Source organism: Hemitrygon akajei, chromosome 2 (genome assembly GCF_048418815.1).
Source record: "Hemitrygon akajei chromosome 2, sHemAka1.3, whole genome shotgun sequence".
Classification (NCBI taxonomy): Eukaryota; Metazoa; Chordata; class Chondrichthyes; order Myliobatiformes; family Dasyatidae; genus Hemitrygon; species Hemitrygon akajei.
Window position 1 is genome coordinate 169,609,547 of NC_133125.1, and position 20,154 is coordinate 169,629,700.

Sequence of the window (20,154 nt, forward strand, 5' to 3'; positions counted from 1 at the left end):
TGTTCTCCTCTGTCACCTTTCCGGGATCAGGAGCTGCCCCGTTGCTCGTAATTGAGGTTATTCCACCGTCAGCTTAATTTTTCACCAACACTGCTCTCTGATAGTAGGTCTAAGGTGGCAGCTTATAAATCCGTGCCCAAGTTGTCAACCTGTTCGCCACATCATTCGCTTGTCAGACCCTGAGGCCCTGCGTCTGTAGAAATCTCAAACCTACTGTATAAATTGTTCCTAAGTGCCGTGCTTCTGACAGATTCTTTGTACAAATGTTAGCTCTCCATTTAAGCTCCCCTACTTGAGAAGACCTTGCTACTCGTCTCATCTCATTACATGTGAGCTTCAGAGCCCTTTGCTGGCCCTGCCCCTTCAGGTTCTCCAAACCCTTGTCTCAGTTTTTTCGAAAGATCTCCTGCTTGTTTATATTTTGTATAAGTACATTTGTTCCCTGATCCTTTTTCATAGAGGGCTTGAAGGAGTTTTTTTGAACAAATTTTAACTAATCCAGATTATCTTCCACGTGGTTGCCCCTTTCTTTTTCTGAGAAATAAACTTTATTTTCTTATAATATTCTCCGTTTAAATATAATCAAACAGGGTGTCATTCTGTGTGTTTATTCTGCTTTTTATCAAATATCTTACACCTTTTGTTTCCAAATATACGTTTCTCCTTCAGCATTATATATACCAGAGATACAATTAATGCATATTTCTCGGTAATAAGTGCATGATCAAATCAATACAATCTCCTTGCCGATCTAAGAGATTTTTAACTGTTGCTGATGTATTTGGCTCTCCCACCTGGCAAGGAAAGGCGTTCCAAAGACCCACCATTCTCTCAACAACGAGAGACATCCTATCCATCCACCAAACGCCGTAAAATTATGCCCACTCGTATTATCCATCTTTGCCCTGTGAACACCAGTTGTTTTTCTTCGTTAACCCAATTCAGCCATGAACGATGAGAGGGACTGTTGTACAGGACCCAGCCGGTGGAAGCAAGACCATAAATTGGGATTTTCCCAGCAGGGCCTTCGTGTTGACAGCACCTCAGGGTGTTCGTAGCACGTTCTCCTTCACTTCAATAAGTACCAGTGAGCAGCATTCCCTTTCGGACAGATCGAGACGCTGGAAGATCAGCAAGAATCAGACTAAATGAAGTGCGTCTTTCAACAAGTTGATGACCTTCTAATGGCAGCTGACGTTTATCCCAATAAGTATCTTGGTTCACTTATCTAATTTAATTGCAAAAATTAAACGTTCTTTGTAAAAATGTTAACAGGAATTAAATTATATTCACTACATCACGAACACCAGAGATTTCACCGATGCTGCAAACCAGAGTAACACATGAACAATTCAGAGGCACTTAGCAAATCAGGACTCATCAAAGGAGGGAAATGAAGGGTCGACAGTTCAGGCCAAAAGTAGCTGAGGGGGGGAGGCAGGCCGGGGGTGGGGTGAGGTGGGAAGTTTGGATGAAGTGAGAAACTGGATGCATAGCTGAGGAAGAAAGAATCTGATAGGAGTAGCGAGTGTACCATGGGAGAAAGGGAAAGAAGGACATCACAGGAAGGTAATAGGAAGATGGAGAGAGGATGTAAGAGGGACAATGATGGACAATGTAAGAGAAAGGGGAGAGTGAAATAATTGAATTTACAGAAATCGCCATTCATGCCACCAAGTAGGAGGCTACCTAGACCGAATATGAGGAGTTGTTCCTCCAGCCTGAGAGGGGCCTCATCGTGGCAGTAGATCAGGCCATTGCCGAAATGTCGGAAGGCGAATGGGGTTTGGAAATAAAATGGTTGGCCACCGGGAAATCCCGCCTGTTGTGGCAAACAAAGCGAGGGTACTCGACAAAGTGGACCCTCAATCAAAGTCGTGTCTCACTGATGTAGAGGTGGTCGTACCGGATATAGTCAGTACGTTCATTATGCCATCAAATCAATAGGATACTCCAATGCCACTCATGCGACTTACGACCTTTGAGTTTGCTTGGCACTTTTTCCTTTGTAATACCAATGACACTCACTCCTGCTCGCTGATACTCAGGGACTTCTGGCACACTGCGAGTGTCTTCCACAGTGAAGACGGGTGCAACGCTATTACTACCTCACAAGCATCATTTTCCAATAGTCCAATATCAACTCTCACCTCTCTTTTACTCCTTATATAACTGAAAAAAATTGTATCCTTCATTTTATTATTGTCTAGGCTGCCTTAGTATTCCATCTTTTCCCGGTATAGTTTTTTTTAATTTCCCTCTTGTTGGATTTCAAAAGAATCCCAATCATCCAATTTCCCACTCGCTTTTGCTACATTATATGCGCTTTCCTTGGCTTTTATGCAGTTCTTATGTTCCCTTGTCAGCCATGGTTGCTTACCCTTGCCATTTGAGAACTTCTTCCTCTGTGGGATATATCTATTTTGCGTCTTGTGAGCTATTCCCAGAAACGTCAACCATCTCTGTTCTGCCATCATCCCCGCCAGTATCCTCCTCCAATCCAACCGGGCAAGCTCCTCACTCATGCCTCTGTAATTCTTTTTATTCCATTGCCATACTGATACATGAGCGTTATGCATCTCCTTCTCAAATTGCATCTTGGGATATATCACAGACACCTCGTTGCTTCTTCCTCTCACCCCAACCCATCCCTCTCCCCTGACAATACCAGCCTCCCTCCCCCCCCCCCCCCCCTCTGATCCCATCTCTCATCCGTGCCGGGTCTTTACCATTCCCTCCGACCTTCAACTCTCTGAGGCAGAGCGCTCTGTCCTCAGTAAGGGCCTCACCTTTGTCTCCCTTCGCCCACACCTCAGCGAGTTCCGGGTACGCCATGACGCTGAACTCTTCTTCCGCCGGCTCTGTCTCCGAGCTCACTTCTTTACAAAGACTCTCCTACCCCCACCGATGACCCCTTCTCCCGTCTTCAACCCTCTTCCTCTTCATGGACACCCCGCTCTGGTCTTCTGCCTGCTCTGGATCTCTTTATTGCCAATTGCCGACGGGACATCAACCGTCTCGACTTCACCACACCCTGTTCCAATTCCAACCTCACGCCTTCTGAACGCTCTGCTCTCCGCTCCCTCCGCACCAATCCCAACCTCACTATAAAACCTGCTGATAAGGGGGGAGCTGTTGTTGTCTGGCATACTGACCTCTACCTGGCCAAGGCACAGCGACAACTCTCTGATAACTCCTCTTATTTACCCCTTGATCATGACCCCACTAAGGAGCACCAGGCCACTGTCTCCTATACCATCACCAACCTTATCAGTTCTGGGGATCTCCCATCCTCTGCCACCAACCTCATAGTTCCCACACCCAGCACTTCCCGTTTCTACCTCCTATCCAAGATCCACAAACCTGCCTGTCCAGGTAGACCCATTGTCTCAGCTTGCTCCTGCTCACCGAACTCATTCCTGCATACCTTAACACTGTTTTATCCCCACTTGTTCAATCTCTTCCCAGCTTTGTTCGTGACACCTCTCACGTTTTGAATTTTTTCAATGATTTTAAGTTCCCTGGCTCCCACCGCCTTATTTTCACCATGGACGTCCAGTCCCTATATACCTCCCTCCCCCACCAGGAAGGTCTCAAAGCTCTTCACTTCTTTTTGGAATCCAGACCTAACCAATTCCCCTCTACCACCACTCTCCTCCGTCTAGCAGAATTAGTTCTTACTCTCAATAATTTCTCCTTTGGCTCCTCCCACTTCCTCCAAACCAAGGGTGTAGCCATTGGTCCCCGTATGGGTCCCAGTTATGCCTGCACTTTTGTTGGCTTTGTGGAACAGTCCATGTTCCAAGTCTATACGGATATCCGTCCCCCTCTTTTCCTTCGCAACATCGACGACTGCATTGGCGCTGCCTCCTGCACGCATGCTGAGCTCACTGACTTCATTAACTTTGCTTCCAACTTTCACCCTGCCCTCAAATTTACCTGATCCATTTCGGACACATTCCTCCCCTTTCTTGATCTTTCTGTCTCCAACTCTGGAGACGGCTTATCTACTGATATATACTATAAGCCTACAGACTCTTACAGCTACCTGGACTATTGCTCTTCCCACCCTGTCTCTTGAAAAAATGCTATCCCCTTCTCACAATTCCTCCATCTCCGCCGCATCTGCTCTCAGGATGAGGCTTTTCATTCCAGGACGAAGGAGATGTCTTCCTTTTTTTAAACAAAGGGGCTTCCCTTCTTCCACCATCAACTCTGCTCTCAAACGCATCTCTCCCATTTCCCGCACATCTGCCCTCACCCCATCCGAACGCCACCCCTCTCAGGATAGGGTTCCCCTTGCCCTCACCTACCACCCCACCAGCCTCCAGGTCCAACGTATAATTCTCCGTAACTTCCGACACCTCCAACGGGATCACACTACCAAGCACATCTTTCACTCCCTCCTCTTTCTGCTTTCCACAGGGATCGCTCCCTACGCGACTCCCTTGTCCACTCGTTCCCCCCCCCCCCCCCCCCCATCCCTTCCCACTGATCTCCTTCCTGGCACTTACTCTTGTAAGCGGAACAAGTGCTACACCTGCCCTTACACTTCCTCCCTCACCACTATTCAGGGCCTCAGACAGTCCTTCCAGGTGAGGCAGCACTTCACCTGTGAGTCGGCTGGTGTGGTATACTGCGTCCGGTGCTCCCGGTGTGGCCTTTTATATATTGGTGCGACCCGACGCAGAGTGGGAGACCGTTTCACTGAACACCTACGCTCTGTCCGCCAGAGAAAGCAGGATATTCCAGTGGCCACACATTTTAATTCCACGGCCCATTCCTACTCTGATATGTCTATCCATGGTCTCCTCTACTGTTAAGACGAAGCCACACTCAGGTTGGGGGACCAACACCTTAAATACCGGCTGGGTAGCCTCCAACCTGATGGCAGGAACATTGACTTCTCTAAATTCCGTTGATGCCCCTCCTCCCCTTCTTACCCCATCCCTGACATATTTAGTTGCCCATCACTCTGCCTGTTCTCCATCTCCCTCTGGTGCTCCCCTCCCCCTTCCTTTCTCCCTAGGCCTCCCGTCCCATGATCCTTTCCCTTCTCCAGCTCTGTTGCCAATCACCTTTCCAGCTCTTAGCTTCTACCCACCCCTTCCGGTCTTCTCCTATCATTTCACATTTCCCCTCCCCTCCTACTTTCAAATCTCTTACTATCTTTCCTTTCCGTTAGTCCTGACGAAGGGTCTCGGCCCGAAACGTCGACAGTGCTTCTCCCTATAGATGCTGCCTGGTCTGCTGTGTCCCACCAGCATTTTGTGTCTGTTGTTTGAATTTCCAGCATCTGCAGATTTCCTGGAGTTACCTCGTTGCTTGCAGCTTTTTAATGTGTTGCCGGAATGGGTTGACTCCAGCAAGTGGGAGAAAACTGGAACACCCGGGAGGAAAGCCACCCGGTCACAGCAACAAAGCACAAAGTCCACATTCAGACAGTGCAGGAAGTCAGGATCGACCCGTGTCACTGTAGTAGTGGGGCAGACTTGGTACCACTGCGATGTCCATATCCCAAGAATCTAAGTTGTGGAACATTCATTCTTCTCCAACCTGTCTTCACCTATCACTTTCCACCTAGTTTTGCTTTCCCTCGCCCTACCTCTTTCGTTCTGGCGACTTCCCCCTTCCGTTTTCAGTCCTATAGGAGAGTCTCGGCCAGCAACGTCAAATATTTATTCATTTTCTCATTTCTGCTGGACCTGCTCTCAGTTCCTCCAGCATTTTGCGTGTTGCACCTCCACGATTTTCGACCACCCCCTCTCCCCACCACATTGACCCATTCGCATTTCTAAGTGCCTTCCAATTTTGCATGTGTTATTCTGGTTTGCAGCATCGGCAAAAAAAAACCCGTTGACTCATTCACATTTCTAATCGCATGTAGTACAGTCGCCTCTGGCAATAGTGTGGCACGTTGGGAGCAGATGTTAGAGCTGTTTCCTCACAGCTCTCGAGACAAGGGCTCAGTAATGATCCCTGCCTGCACGGAGCTGACAGATACAGCATGGGATGAGGGCATTCCCTGGGCCCTCTGGTTCCCTGCACATCCCAACGACGTGCGATACTTGAAGTTAATTAGGCACTGTAATTTTTTTCCAAGCGTGTCGGCAAGTGGAATCTGATAGGAACTGACGGTCATGTGGAACGATTGAATGGTAAAACACGTAGATGATGAGATGTATTACTTGAACCAATGCAATTCTTTATTCAACAAACTTGAGAAGTGTCTTCCTTCTTCAAAGAGCAGAGTTTCACTTTCCACCATTGATGCTGCCCTCGCTCATATCTCTTCCATTTCCCAGTGAACTGCGCTCATACCATCTTCTCGCTGCTTTGTTCTTAATAAGCTCCCCGTGAGACGGCATCCAATACACCATTCAACTCCAAAGAGATCCTAACTCCGAACGCATCTTTACCCCCGCCTGCCCAACTCTCTGCTTTCGACAGGGATCTGCTTTCGACACTGTGATTCCTTTGTCCATTTATCCTTCCCCACTAATCGCCCTCTTGGCATTTATCCCTGTCAGCGGCCCGAGCATTACAACTGCCCATTTACCTCATCCTTCACCTCCATTCAGGGCCGCAAAAGTTTCTTCCAGCTGAGGCAACACTTCGCCTGCGAATCGACTGGGATCGTCTATTGTATCCGGTGCTCCCTATGCGGCCTCCTCTACATTGGTGAGATACGTCATAAATTGAGGGGCCACTTTATCGAGCATCACCAAGAGCGGAATTCCCCGGTAGCCGACCACTTTATTTTCGATTGTCATTCCCTTTCTACGATCAGCACACTCTCATGGTGGAGGAGTACCATTTGAGTAGCCTGAAACCCGATGGCATGAACATCGATTTCTCCTTCGAGTGATGGTCAAGAGTCAGGGTGTCACATGGCATTGCTGGCATTGAACCCACCAACCACAGCGGTGACTTTCCAGCCCACAGTTGGAGATCTGATCCAACTAGCAGTACAGCCCATCGTCAGTGCTGCTTTCCATCGATTTCTCCTTCCGGTAAAAGTAATTTCCCTCCCCCTTCCCTCTTCTTCTGTTCCCCACTCTAGCTTCTTACATCTTCTCACCTGCCTATCACTTTTTCCTGGTGTCCCTCCTTCTTCCTTTCTCCCATGGTCCCGTCTCTTTTCCAATCAGATTCCTTCTTCTACAGCCATTTACCTTTGCACCCAGCTGGCTTCACAAATCACGTTCCAGCTAGTCCGTCTCCCCTTCCCCCCACACTATTATTCTGGAGTTGTCTATTTCCTTTCCAGTACTCATGAAGCAGAATCAGAATGCAGGAGCAGGAAAAGAAGTCCAAGCTGCCACGTGATTTGTAAAGCCTGGTAAGTTTGAAGGTGGGTGGATGGGGATGGGGATAAAGTGAGAAGCAGATATGTACGGGGTCTATCAGCGGCGTCAGCAGAGCTCTACAAACTAAATGAAAGTGCAGAAAGGATAAGCGGAGCGGCCATTGTCGGGGGTAGGCCAGTGGCGAGAGTAGAAGCGACAGGCTTTGGTTCAAAAGATGCTTCGGCTCAGAAGAGGCGTCGGCTCAGTGTGAAGGGCCTGTTAAGGTTTCTTTTTTTTTTTCTTTCTTATTCTACCATTTAAATGGCTGTGGCGTGGTCTTCGTGCCGGATGTTGGAGAACTGGGAGACACAGAGTCCCCGGGGGAACTACATCCGCGTGAAGTGCATCCGGCTACAGCCGATTGAAGACTAGGTTAGGGATCTGGAGCAGCAACTGGAGATCTTCCGCTTGTACGGGAGAGTGAGGAGATAATTGATTAGTTACAGGGAAGTAGTCACCCAGAAGTTGAAGGAGGCGAGTAGTTTTCCATGTCTGGAAAAATGGAAAATGGCAGTTAGAGCAGAGCACCCCTGTGGCCATTCCCCTCAAAAATAAGTATACTGCTTTGGATCATTTTTTGGGTATTGACCTCCCGGTGACCAGGTTACAGGCACTGAGCATGTGTCCGTGGTGCAGAAGGGAAAGAGGGAGAAGAAAGGGGTGGTAGTGATAGGCGACTCAATAGTGAGAGGAAAGACAGGAGAATCTGTGGACGTGAGCAGGACATGCGGATGGCATGTTGCCTCCCAGGTGCTCGGTTCAGGGATGTCTCAGACCGCATCCACAACATTTTGGAGAGAGAGGCGGAGCAGCCAGATGTCTTGTTACACATTGGTACCAATGAAATAGGAAGGAAAAGCAAAGAGATGCTGAAAAGAGAATTTAAAGCCTTAGGTAGAGAGCTGAGAGGCAGGAACTCCCAAGTAGTAATATCTGGATTGCTCCCTGTGGCAATCGCCTGTGAGGGTAGAAGCAGGATGATTTGGCAGATAAATGCGAGGCTGAGAAGCTGGTACAGGGGGCAGGGCTTCAGATTCTTGATTATTGGGATCTCTTCTGGGAGAGGTATGATCTGTTCAGAACTGATGGGGTGCACCTGAACCCGAGGTGGACCAATATTCATCACAGGCAGGTAGAGGGACTGCAATTTATCCCCCGTGGCGCCCAAAGTCCTGGAAAACTTCCATGATACCTACAGACACCATATGATCTTTCTCCATGGATACTCGGGTAAGACAGTCCTATAAATAGATAGATAGATAGATAGATAGATAGATAGATAGATAGATAGATAGATAGATAGATAGATAGATAGATAGATAGATAGATAGATAGATACTTTATTCATCCCCATGGGGAAATTCAACATTTTTTCCAATGTCCCATACACTTGTTGTAGCAAAAACTAATTACATACAGTACTTAACTCAGTAATAATATGATATGCATCTAAATCACTAACTCAAAAGCATTAATAATAGCTTTAAAAAAAAGTTCTTAAGTCCTGGCAGTTGAATTGTAAAGCCTAATGGCATTGGGGAGTATTGACCTCTTCATCCTGTCTGAGGAGCATTGCATCGATAGTAACCTGTCGCTGAAACTGCTTCTCTGTCTCTGGATGGTGCAATGTAGAGGATGTTCAGGGTTTTCCATAATTGACCGTAGCCTACTCAGCGCCCTTCGCTCAGCTACCGATGTTAAACTCTCCAGTACTTTGCCCACGACAGAGCCCGCCTTCCTTACCAGCTTATTAAGACGTGAGGCGTCCTTCTTCTTAATGCTTCCTCCCCAACACGCCACCACAAAGAAGAGGGCGCTCTCAACAACTGACCTATGGAACATCTTCAGCATCTCACTGCAGACATTGAATGACGCCAACCTTCTAAGGAAGTACAGTCGACTCTGTGCCTTCCTGCACAAGGCATCTGTGTTGGCAGTCCAGTCTAGCTTCTCGTCTAACTGTACTCCCAGATACTTGTAGGTCTTAACCTGCTCCACACATTCTCCATTAATGATCACTGGCTCCATATGAGGCCTAGATCTCCTAAAGTCCACCACCATCTCCTTGATCTTGGTGATATTGAGACGCAGGTAGTTTGAGTATCGCTGGTGTTTGTCTCAGTGCACACTCTTATTAACAGCACGCATCCGGATTCCTGTGCTGTGCAGCTGGGTAAACAAAGACCACTGCATCCCTTTCCAGATCTTGGCAGCAAGCACCCATCACAGGAAACGAAAGGCAGCCTCGTCCCACTGGGGTTGTTGCTCTAACTCCTTGCTACTCCTGATAAAGAGATGGCGTGGGTTTCAGAGGAACTCCTGAAGAAACATTGCTATCAGCAGTTATTTGGTGGGTGCTGCATATTTCACACTGTTGTACTCCTGGTAGAAGGGCTGAGAGGCTAGAGGGAGGAGTGAAAAGCCAGTCAAGAAAACTGTTTTGTTCTTCTCGACCAATAAAACACCAAAGTACATGCGCAGTAAGATGTTAAGTAGGCACGCTTTAGAACAATGAACAGTCTTCGCCTGAAACATTAACTGAGTCTTCATTTCCATAGATGCTGCCTGACCTGCTCAGTTCCTCCAGCATTCTGAGTTGGCTGCTCACAATTCGGGAAGTGCTACCTCGCTCAGATGGTCTTTCGGGCCAGCGAGCCTTCCTAGCCCACAGCGGGACAATCCTCAGCAGTAACCCGCTGCCCTTTCCCACTTGGTAGCCTCCAACCTGATGGCATGAATATTGACTTCTCTAACTTCCGTTAATGACCCTTCTCCCCTTCTTACTCCATCCCTGATATATTTAGTTTTTTTTCGCCCTCTGCCCTTCACTCTGCCTGTTCTCCATCTCCCTCTGGTGCTCCCCTCCCCCTTTTATTTCTCCCTAAGCCTCCCGTCCCATGACCCTTTCCCTTCTCCAGCTCTGTGTCCCCTTTGCCAATCACCTTTCTGGCTCTCAGCTTCACCCTACCCCCTCCGGTCTTCTATCATTTCGCATTTTCCCCTCCCCCTCCTACTTTCAAATCTCTTACTATCTTTCCTTTCACTTAGTCCTGACGAAGGGTCTCGGCCCGAAACGTCGACAGCGCTTCTCCTTATAGATGCTGCCTGGCCTGCTGTGTTCCACCAGCATTTTGTGTGTGTTACTACAAGTAGGACCGTTCTCCACCAGCAGATGGAAGTATTGAGCCACGGAACATTGCAAACATTTACAACGCTCGCCGTCTCCATCGGTTGGTTGAAAGCGTCGCTGCAATAAACAACAATGGCAGGTATAGAGTAGGGAACAGGCCCTTCGGCCCATAATGTTGTGTCGAGATACTTAAACGTGTAATTCAATGTCTAAGTGTTGCCTTCTGCCTACACAATGTCCATATCGGGACACAAAGCCGAATTGTCAGTTAACGCGAAGCTGGGACTGAAAAGAAGCGGGAGGATTCAGGGAGAAGATTCGGGAAGGAACTTCATAGACGACAGATGAAACTCGTCTCCAATGGTTAAATCCAGGGATCTGTCGGACTAGAATGAGCCAGGCCTGTGCGAGGGGGACCTGGAAACCACAGCCACAGGGGGAGAAAGGGAGCATGGGAACCCGGAAACAGAACCCGGAGTGGGAAGAGAGAAGGAGCCGGGACGCCTCATGAGTTATCGAACAAGTAACAGTTAAAACCAGGTTATGTAAAGCGAGCACTGTTTATCTGAAGAAAGCTTTTTAAGTGCAGCAACCTTGACTATTGGTTCACTTTAAGAGGTTGAACCTCATTGCCTAACACTGGCTCACCAGTCCGCTCCCTCTTCTTGGCTGGTGAAATAGACAGGGTTGTTTTCAGTGGAAAACAAGAGAAAAGGAAACAAATAAAAACGCAGTTGCCGGAAATGTCACATCAAATCAGAAAGCGCAGGTCATGTCGCATCTGTGGGACCTGAAACGAAGCTCACGTTTCATGTCGGAGAATTTGATATTAACGTTGTTTTTATATTTTGTAGTTTGAAGTTGATATTAACGTCATGCTTGATTCCGAGAAGTGCCCGCAGCAGAGTGAAAATTGAACCGGACCTTTCAGTCCCTCGAGACGGTCCTATCATTTAATGCAGTGGAGCTTATTTGTAGCCGGTCGCCCACAAATCGCACCTATTACATTTCTCCAGCGCCTTTGGGTGGGCGCCAATGTCGTTAATGAGATCACACTCGGAGTACACGGGCGGCACGTTAGCAGAGCAGTTTGCGGAGCACTTTATACCAGTGCCAGCTGTAACTTCCGGGTTCAGTTCCCAAATCCCTGTCTGTAAAGAGAACGTGAGTTCTCCCCTTGCCTAAGTGCTCTTCTTCTGGAGACCTCTAATTCAGTTTAGTGAATTGTTGACACGCTATGGTAGCACCGAAAGTGTGGCGACATTTAGCGGCAGCCCCAGCACAATTCTAATATGATTTCAAGTCAAATCAAGTCAAGTCACTTTTATTGTCATTTCGACCATAACTGCTGGTACAATGCATAGTAAAAATGAGACAACGTTTTTCAGGACAATGGTGTTACATGACCCAGTACAAAAAACTAGACTGAACTACGTAATAAAAAAACAACACAGAGAAAGCCACACTTATGCAGACCTACACAGGACTGCATAAAGTGCACAAAAACAGTGCAGGCATTACAGTAAATAATAAACAGGACAATAGGGCAAGGGGTCAGTCCAGGCTTCGGGTATTGAGGAGTCTGATAGCTTGGGGGAAGAAACTGTTACATAGTCTGGTTGTGAGAGCCCGAATGCTTCGGAGCCTTTTCCCAGACGGCAGGAGGGAGAAGAGATTGTATGAGGGGTGCATGGGGTCCTTCATAATGCCGCAAACGACGCATTTCACGGTATGCTCCGATGTGCATGTAGCAAAAGGCGTTAGTCATAAACATGACGTAAATTTTCATTTTACGTATTTCTAGTCGGCCAGCTATAGGACGGATGCCCTTAATCTCGAAGGATGTCGTTAAAATTCACGAAGACCTTGCCGGGACTGAAGAGGTTGAGTTATCCTTTCCAGCCATCCAGGGTCAGGGATATCTCAGATCAGGTTCACGTCATTCGAAAGGGGAAGGTACAACAGCAATGACATAGGTAGGAAAGATGAGGAGGTTTTGAAAAGAGATTTTAGGGAGTTAGGTGGAACGGTGAAAAGCAGGGCCCTTCTCTAGATTACTGCCTGTGTCACGCATCAGTAAGGGTAAGAATATGACAATTTGGTAGATGAATGCGTGTCTGAGGAACTGCTGAAGCGGCAGAGATTCAGATTCAGCAGGGGTAGGTGCGCCCTGTACAAAAGCAACAGTTTGCACCTGAATCCAAGGGGGCTAACATCCTTGCGGGCAGGATTGCTATAGATGTTCAGGAGGGTTTAAGCTAATTTCTCAAGGGGATGGCAAATGGAGTGATAGGGCTGAGAATGGGGGAGTTGGTTTATAAACAGAGCCAGTGTGTAGTGAGACGGCTAACAATGAGAGGTTGATGATAGGATAAAATTACAGTCAACGGGATGGGCTGCATTTGTAATAGGGGGACAAAAGTGCAAAACGTGATCAATGTAGAACTCAATGTGTTACATTTGAATGCAAGCAGTATACGAAATAAGGTAGACGAACTTCGAGCAAAGAGCGAGATTGGATAATAGGAGTATAAGAAATGAGGTGGATGATCGTGTTGAACTATTATAGATTGTCAGGCATGATGTTAGGGCCAACGCTGAATCGTAGCTGAAGTTTGACTGACGTTGGGAGCTGAATGTCCAAGGTTACACGTTCTATCAGAGGGATAGAAAGGTAGGCAGAAGAGGTGGCATGGCTCTGCTGATAAAGAATTAGATCGAATCGCTGGGAAGTTGTGACATAGGATCAGAAGATGTTGAATGTTTGTGGGTTGAGTTAAGAAATGGCAAGTGTAAATGTACCCTGGTGGTGGTTATATACAGGACTCCAAATGGTATCTGGGCTGTCGACCACAGATTGCAACAGGAAATAGAAAGTGCGTGTCAAAAGAACAATGTTATGATAGTCATGGGAGATGTCAACATGCAGGGCGATTGGGAAAAGCAGGTTGGAAATGAATTTTAAGAGAGCGAGTTTGCTGAGTGCCTACGAGATAGCTTTTTAGAGCAATTTGTCGTTGGGCCTACTATAGAATCAGTTACATTGGATTGGCTATTATGTCCTGAACCGGAGATGATTAGGGAGCTTAAGATAAAAGAACCATTCGGAGCCATTGATAACAAAGTGGTTGAATCCAATTTCAAATATGAAAGGGTGAAAGTAAAGTCTGACATAGCAGCAGAGCAGCAATGGCGTGACTTTCTGCGGAGAAAAATGAGGAAGGTGCAGGATAGATGTATTTCAAAAATTAAAGAATCATCAAATGGCAAAATTGTACAACTGTGGCTGACAAGGGAAGTCGAAACTAAGTAAAAGCAAAAGAGAAGATCGTTACAACAAAGCAAAAATTAGTGGGAATGTAGAGGGTTCGGAAGCTTTTAGAAACCTACAGAGAACAGCTAAAAGAATTATTAGGAGGGAAGTGATGAAATATGAAACTAAACGAGCAAACAATATGAAAGTAGATAGCAAAAGCTTTTTCGAGTAAGTAAAATATAAAAGAGAGAAGAGAGTCGATATAGTACCTCTGGAAATACTAACGGAGTGTCAGTACCTCCAGTTGAACTTTGTCTTTTTGTTTCCTCCTAGTCGTCAGTCTGTGGTTTTGTATCGCCATGTACTCTTCTTTGTTTTCATGCCCCATGTGCTCCTGTCCCCGCTCCAGCTCTACTACTGCCCCTGTATTACTGAATACCTCTTCTCTCACAGCTTTCTCATTATCACCAGTTTTGATGCAACTTCTGTCTCATTGTGCTCCACCTATCATCTGTTTGTCTGTTTATTGCTCAGTGTATTTTAGCCCTGTGTTTTCACCTGTTTGTTGCCAGTGAATTTTCCTGAGCCTTTCCAGCATTCGTATCTGTACTCTGTCCTTCAGAATATTGACTCTGCCTGTCTCCCGATTCTGGCTTTTGGATTTCTCTGGATGTTTTGATCTCCGCCTGAACTTTGACGCCGACTTTGTTTGCACCTTGGGATTTGTTACCCAATTAATATCACTGAATGTGCACAGTGCACATTTAGACGGAGACGTAACGTGAAGATTTTTACTCCTCGTGTATATGAAGGGGATGTAAGTAATAAAGTCAATTCAATTCAATTCAATAATGTTCTTTTCCAAAGACTTCTGGTTCTGGTTATTGTATTGCTGACAGCTATGGTAGCAGCGAAAGCCTGGCGACACTTATCGGCAGGCTCCAGCAAATTCTGGATATGATCTGACGCAAAACGACGTATTTTACTATGTCCTCCGATGTTCGTGTGGCAAATACCGTGAGTCATTAAAGTGTAGTAAATATTCATTTTTCTACATTTCTGGTACACAGCTATCGGAAGGATGCCGTTAAACTGGGAAGAAAGGACAGAAAGTTCACGAGGAATGTTGCTGGGATTGGAGGGGTTGAGGGTCGAGTTATCCCTTTCAGTCATCCAGGTTCGGGGATGTCTCTAATCGGCTCCACTGTATTCCAAAGCGGGATGCGGCCAGAAGTCTTAGTCCATATCAGCATCAATACATAGGTAAGAAAGGAAAGGAGGCTCTGAAGGGATATTTTGGGGAGCTAGGGAGAAAGCTGAAAAGCAGGACTTCCAGGGCAGTCATCTCTGGATTGCTGTCCATGCCATGCGCGAGTGAGGGTAAGAATTGGATGCATTGGTATATGAATGCGTGGCTGAGCAACTGGTGCAGGGGCAGGGATTCAGATTTATGGATCATTAGGAAGTCTTCTGGGGGAGGTACGGCCTGCACAAAAGGGACAAATTGCACCTGAACACAAGGGGGACTAATATCCTTGCGAACCGGGTTGCTATAAATATTCAGGAGGGTTTAAGATAATATGTCGAGGGGATGGGAAACAGAGCGATAGGGCTGAGGATGAGGTTTACAAACAGAGCCTGTGTTTAGTGAGACGGCTAGCAAGGACAGCTGACGATAGGACAAAATTGCAGTCAACTGGATGAGTTGCATTGTAAAAGGGGGGCAGAAGTGCAAACGGTGATCAATATAGAAGTCAAGGTGTTACATTTGAATGCACGCAGTATACGAAATAAAGTACAGTAGAGGAATTTAGAGCGAAGTGCGAGTTTGGATTGTAGGAGTATAAGACGTAAGGTGGATGATCGTGTTCAACTATTACAGATTGTCAGGTGCTGCGGCCTTCACTGAATCGTGGCTGTAGAATTGTTGTAGATGAGAGGGAAGGCAGGCAGAGGGGGTGGTGTGGCTCTGCTGGTAAAGGATTACATCAAATCGCTAAAAAGATGTGACATAGGACTGGAAAATGTTGAATCCTTGTGGGTTGAGTTTAGAAACTGCGGGATAAAAAGACCCTGTTCTATTCAGACCTGCAAACAAAAGCAACTAAGTGAAATACAGATAACAACGGGAGATAGAAAATTCATGTCCAAGGGGCAATGTTACGATATTCTGTGGGGATTTCAATATGCAGGTAGACTGGGAAAATCAGATTGGTGATGGATCCCAAGATGAGAAACTTGCGGAATGCCTACGAGGTGGCTTTTCAGAGCAACTCGTGGTAGAGCACACTTGGGGATAAGCTATTTTCTATTGGGTATTGTGCAACGAACAAGAATTGAAAAGAGAGCTTACATTAAAAGAACATTTAGAAGCCACTGATCATAATAGGATATAACTTACCCTGCGATTTACCTGCAAAGCAGACATATTAGTATCACAGTTGAGTAAAGGGAATTACAGAATTGAGAGTGGAATCGGCCGACATTGATTGAAAGGAAAGATTAATAGGGATGACGGCGGTGCAGAAATGGCTTGAGTTCTGAGAGTAATTCAGAAGGTGCAGGATAATACATCCCAAAGAAAATGAAGCATGCTAAAGGCAGGATGCTGCAATCGTGGCTGACAAAAGAAGTTAAAGCCAACATAAAAGCCTAAAGAGGACATATAATAGAGCAATGGGATGTTAGAGAATTAGAAAGCTTTAGGAAACCAAAATAAAGCAACTATCAAGTCGTAAAGAACACTATGATAGAATACGAAGGTAAGCCAGTCGATATTATTAAAGAACTTACCAAAATTTTCTGCAAATATATAAATTGCAAAGGAGAGGCGAGAGTAGATATCAGGCCACTGGAAAATGATGCTGGAGGGTTAGTAATGGGGAGAAGGAAATGGCGGACGAACTGAATGAGTGTTTTGAATCAGTATTCGCTTTGATGGAAGATTTAAAAGCGTAGTCTACTTTATGGATGAAGAAAAAATTCAAAGCTCTGATGTGCAAATTGACTTGGGAGTTCTCGTACAGGATGCACTAAAGTTTAATTTGCAGATTGAGTGAGGTAAATGTGATGTCAGTATTCATTTATAGAAGCCTCGAATATTAAAGCAAGAATGTAATGTTAAGAGTTTTTAAGGCGCTGGTGAAGTCCTCATTTGTATTCTGACGTGCATTAATGGGCTCCTTATCTAAGAAAGGATGTCCTGGCATTGGACAGGATTCAAGGGAGGTTCACGAAAATGATTCCGTAATTGAAAGGCTTATCGTAAGAGGAGCGTTTGATGGCTTTGTGCATGTATTAACTGGGATTCAGAAGAATGGGGGAGGAGGATCACCTGGAAACCTATGGGATGTTGAAAGGCTTCGAGAGAGTAGATCTCGCGCGGATGTGTCCTATGGAGGGTGAGTCAAAGGCCTGAGGACACAGCATCAGAATTAAAGGACATCCATTTCGAACGAAGATTAGGAGGGACGACTTTATCCAGAGAGTGGATAATATGTGGAATTATGTGTCACAGGTGGCTGTAGAGACCAGGTCATTGGGGATATTAAGGCAGAACTAATAGATTTTTGATTTGCCAGGGCATGAAGGGATACGAGGAGAGGGTAGCAGATTGGTGCTGAGAGGGAGGCCAAATTCTGCTGCTGTGTCTTATAGACTTCTAAAGATAACGGGATACTTTCTTCCTCTGGAGGTTGGGTAATGACTGTATCGAGGTTTACAATGTCATGATACGCCATAGGTATGGTGAATGGTCGCATTGATTCCCCCAGAGTTGGGGAGTCAGTACCCTGGAGGGCACGGCTTTAAGGTGAGAGGGGAATAGTTTTAAAGCCACCTGAGAGGCAACATTGTCCCACAGAGGCTGTTGGACCATTCATTACTGCTGGTGGAGACGGGTGCATTTACAGTGTTTAAAATTTATTTAGACGGTAAATCAGTAGGAACGGTTCACTGGATGTAGGCCAAACTCAGGCAAGTGGGACCAGCTCACATAGAGATCTTGGTCCACACGGAATTGTTGGGCCTAAGTGTCTGTTTTTGTGCTTTATAAATTTGTGGCTCTACGGCGTGTAGATTTATTAACCAACTTCTCCGCAGTGGTCTGTTATTGATTGCCGGATTCGGACCCGGATCCCCCTAATACTGAGAAATATTTAATCTTGTTCTGCAGTTCTCGGATACTTGGAAAACTTCACCGTTCATCTTTAAAGTCTCCAGTTCCAGATTTGTGCCATAGCTCCTCTTAGCAACACATGATGTCTAGGGATCTCTCTGGAGGCACTCATTCCAAGGACAGAAACAATGCAAGGAGTTTGTACTTTCTTCCTGTGAGTGATAAAAGAGGGCCTGTGGGAACAGCCCCTCAGACACACGCACCAGGAGAAACGCTAGGAGTTCCGTGACAGCGTTTAATAGCGATAAGCCGGTGGAGGGACAACGTGTGTCCTTTCCCGTTGCCCCGGGATTGGGGTCCTACCACGGAAGGCGGCTTAGCTAAGGAAGAGATCACCACCGACGCCATTTCGAAGGATTGACATCATAAAAGGAATGGGCAAGTTAAACCTCCGTCTCTCTCTCCAACCAAAATGCTGCAGCTTGAATGAACTTGAGTGACTTTTATATTTCCATCGGACAATACATTATCCCCTAGACAACGATAGAGCAATTTCTTATTGATTATTATTATACCCACGCTTTTAGAGTTAGTATTGATGACGTATATTATATGTATGTTTGCATTGATATTATTTTTGTGTATTTTTATCAATAAATAGTACCATCAGACTTCAACGGACCTCTCTATCTTTGCTGGTAAGTGACCCAGTTACGGGGTACGTAACAGGAGAAAGATTTCGATGTATTTGGAAACACATGATAAAATGGGCCGAAGCCCCAATGGTTTTCCAAAGGGGAAATTTTGCCTGACATACCTGGTGGAATTTTCTGATGAAATAACAGAGAAAAGACAGTCAGTGGAAGCTGTTTATTTGGGTTTTCAGAAGGTGGTTAACAAATACCAACACATGAGGCCCCATAACAAATTAAGAGCCCATGGTGTTACGGTAAATGTGTCAGGAACGCGGCCGGATGGACCCAAACGCAGGACGCAGACACTGAAGTACTAGGGGGAGGACATGATGGGGATGCCATGGCATTTAAGGGTAGAGCTGGGGTTCAGGTAGATAACGTGTCAGGCAGGCAGAGCGGAGCGGGCTCCCGGAGTTCGAGTTCAGGCAGACAGGTCCCCGGGGTTCAGGCAGGCAGGCAGGTAGGCAGGCTGGCAGGCAGGTCTAGGTGGCTAGATAGGCTAGCGGAGAGCCCTCCCTGGGCGGGCCGCATATGTCCCGGGTAGGGTAGCCTCCAAGGCGGAAACACCAGAGGCCTGGGCACGACGCAGCCCCCTAGGCGGGTGCGGGGCACAATCCCAGGGTTCGGGCGGAAGAGAAGGACGGGGCAGAACCCCCGCCGGCCAGCGGCAGACCGGCCGGGCCTGCCCGACGGAGTCAAGGGGTAGGAACCGGCATAGGTCCAGGGTGACCAACACAACAGTCATGATAACAGGAAAATCGGGAAAGGCCAGCAGACAGCGCGACCGCGCAAACAAAACAAACGAGCGGAGAAGCAGGACCAGCACATGGGAAGAAAGGTTGGGAGAGAGGACCAATCTGGCATTACTGGTACAGGGCAGAGAAGCACGATGAGGAGTAGATCTGAGCCCGGGCAGAATAACAGAATGCAGAGAAGAGTTCGGAGCCGGCGGAGAACAGGAAACAGAACAAAACGACCACCCGCCTTGTCCCAGTCCCAAGGTTCCTTATAAACACCTGCAACTCAATGAGTCACAGGTGTGCCTCTTTGAACCAGGAGGTTCCTAACTAGATCACGGGTGACGGGAGGGACAACCGCAGGACCCGGAGTCCGGAGCCCTCGGACCGGATCGAGACCCGGAACGCGGATTCCGGACCGGACCGGAACCTGACAAAATGTGCTAGCATGGATAGAAGATTAGCTGACTGGCAGGAATCAGAGTGATATTAAAGTAGGCCTTTTCTGGTTAGCTGCTGGTAATCAGTGTAATGCCACAGGGCGGTCATTATGAGACCACTTCTTTCACTTTGCATGCCATTATCCTGGATAAAGGTATTGATTGCTTTGTGGTCACGTTTAAGGACGATAAGATGATAGGTGGAAGGGCAGAGAGCATTTAGGAGGCAGGGTGTCTGCAGGAAGATTAAGACAGATTGATGGAGTCAGCAAAGAAATAGAAGATAGAATATAATGTCAAACCGTGTATGGCAATGCACTTTGGCAGAAGGAGCAAAGTAGTGGACTGTTTTCTAAATTGGGAGAACATTTTTAAAAATCAGAGATGCAGAGTGCCTTGATAGTCCTCATGCAGAATCTCTTAAAGGTTC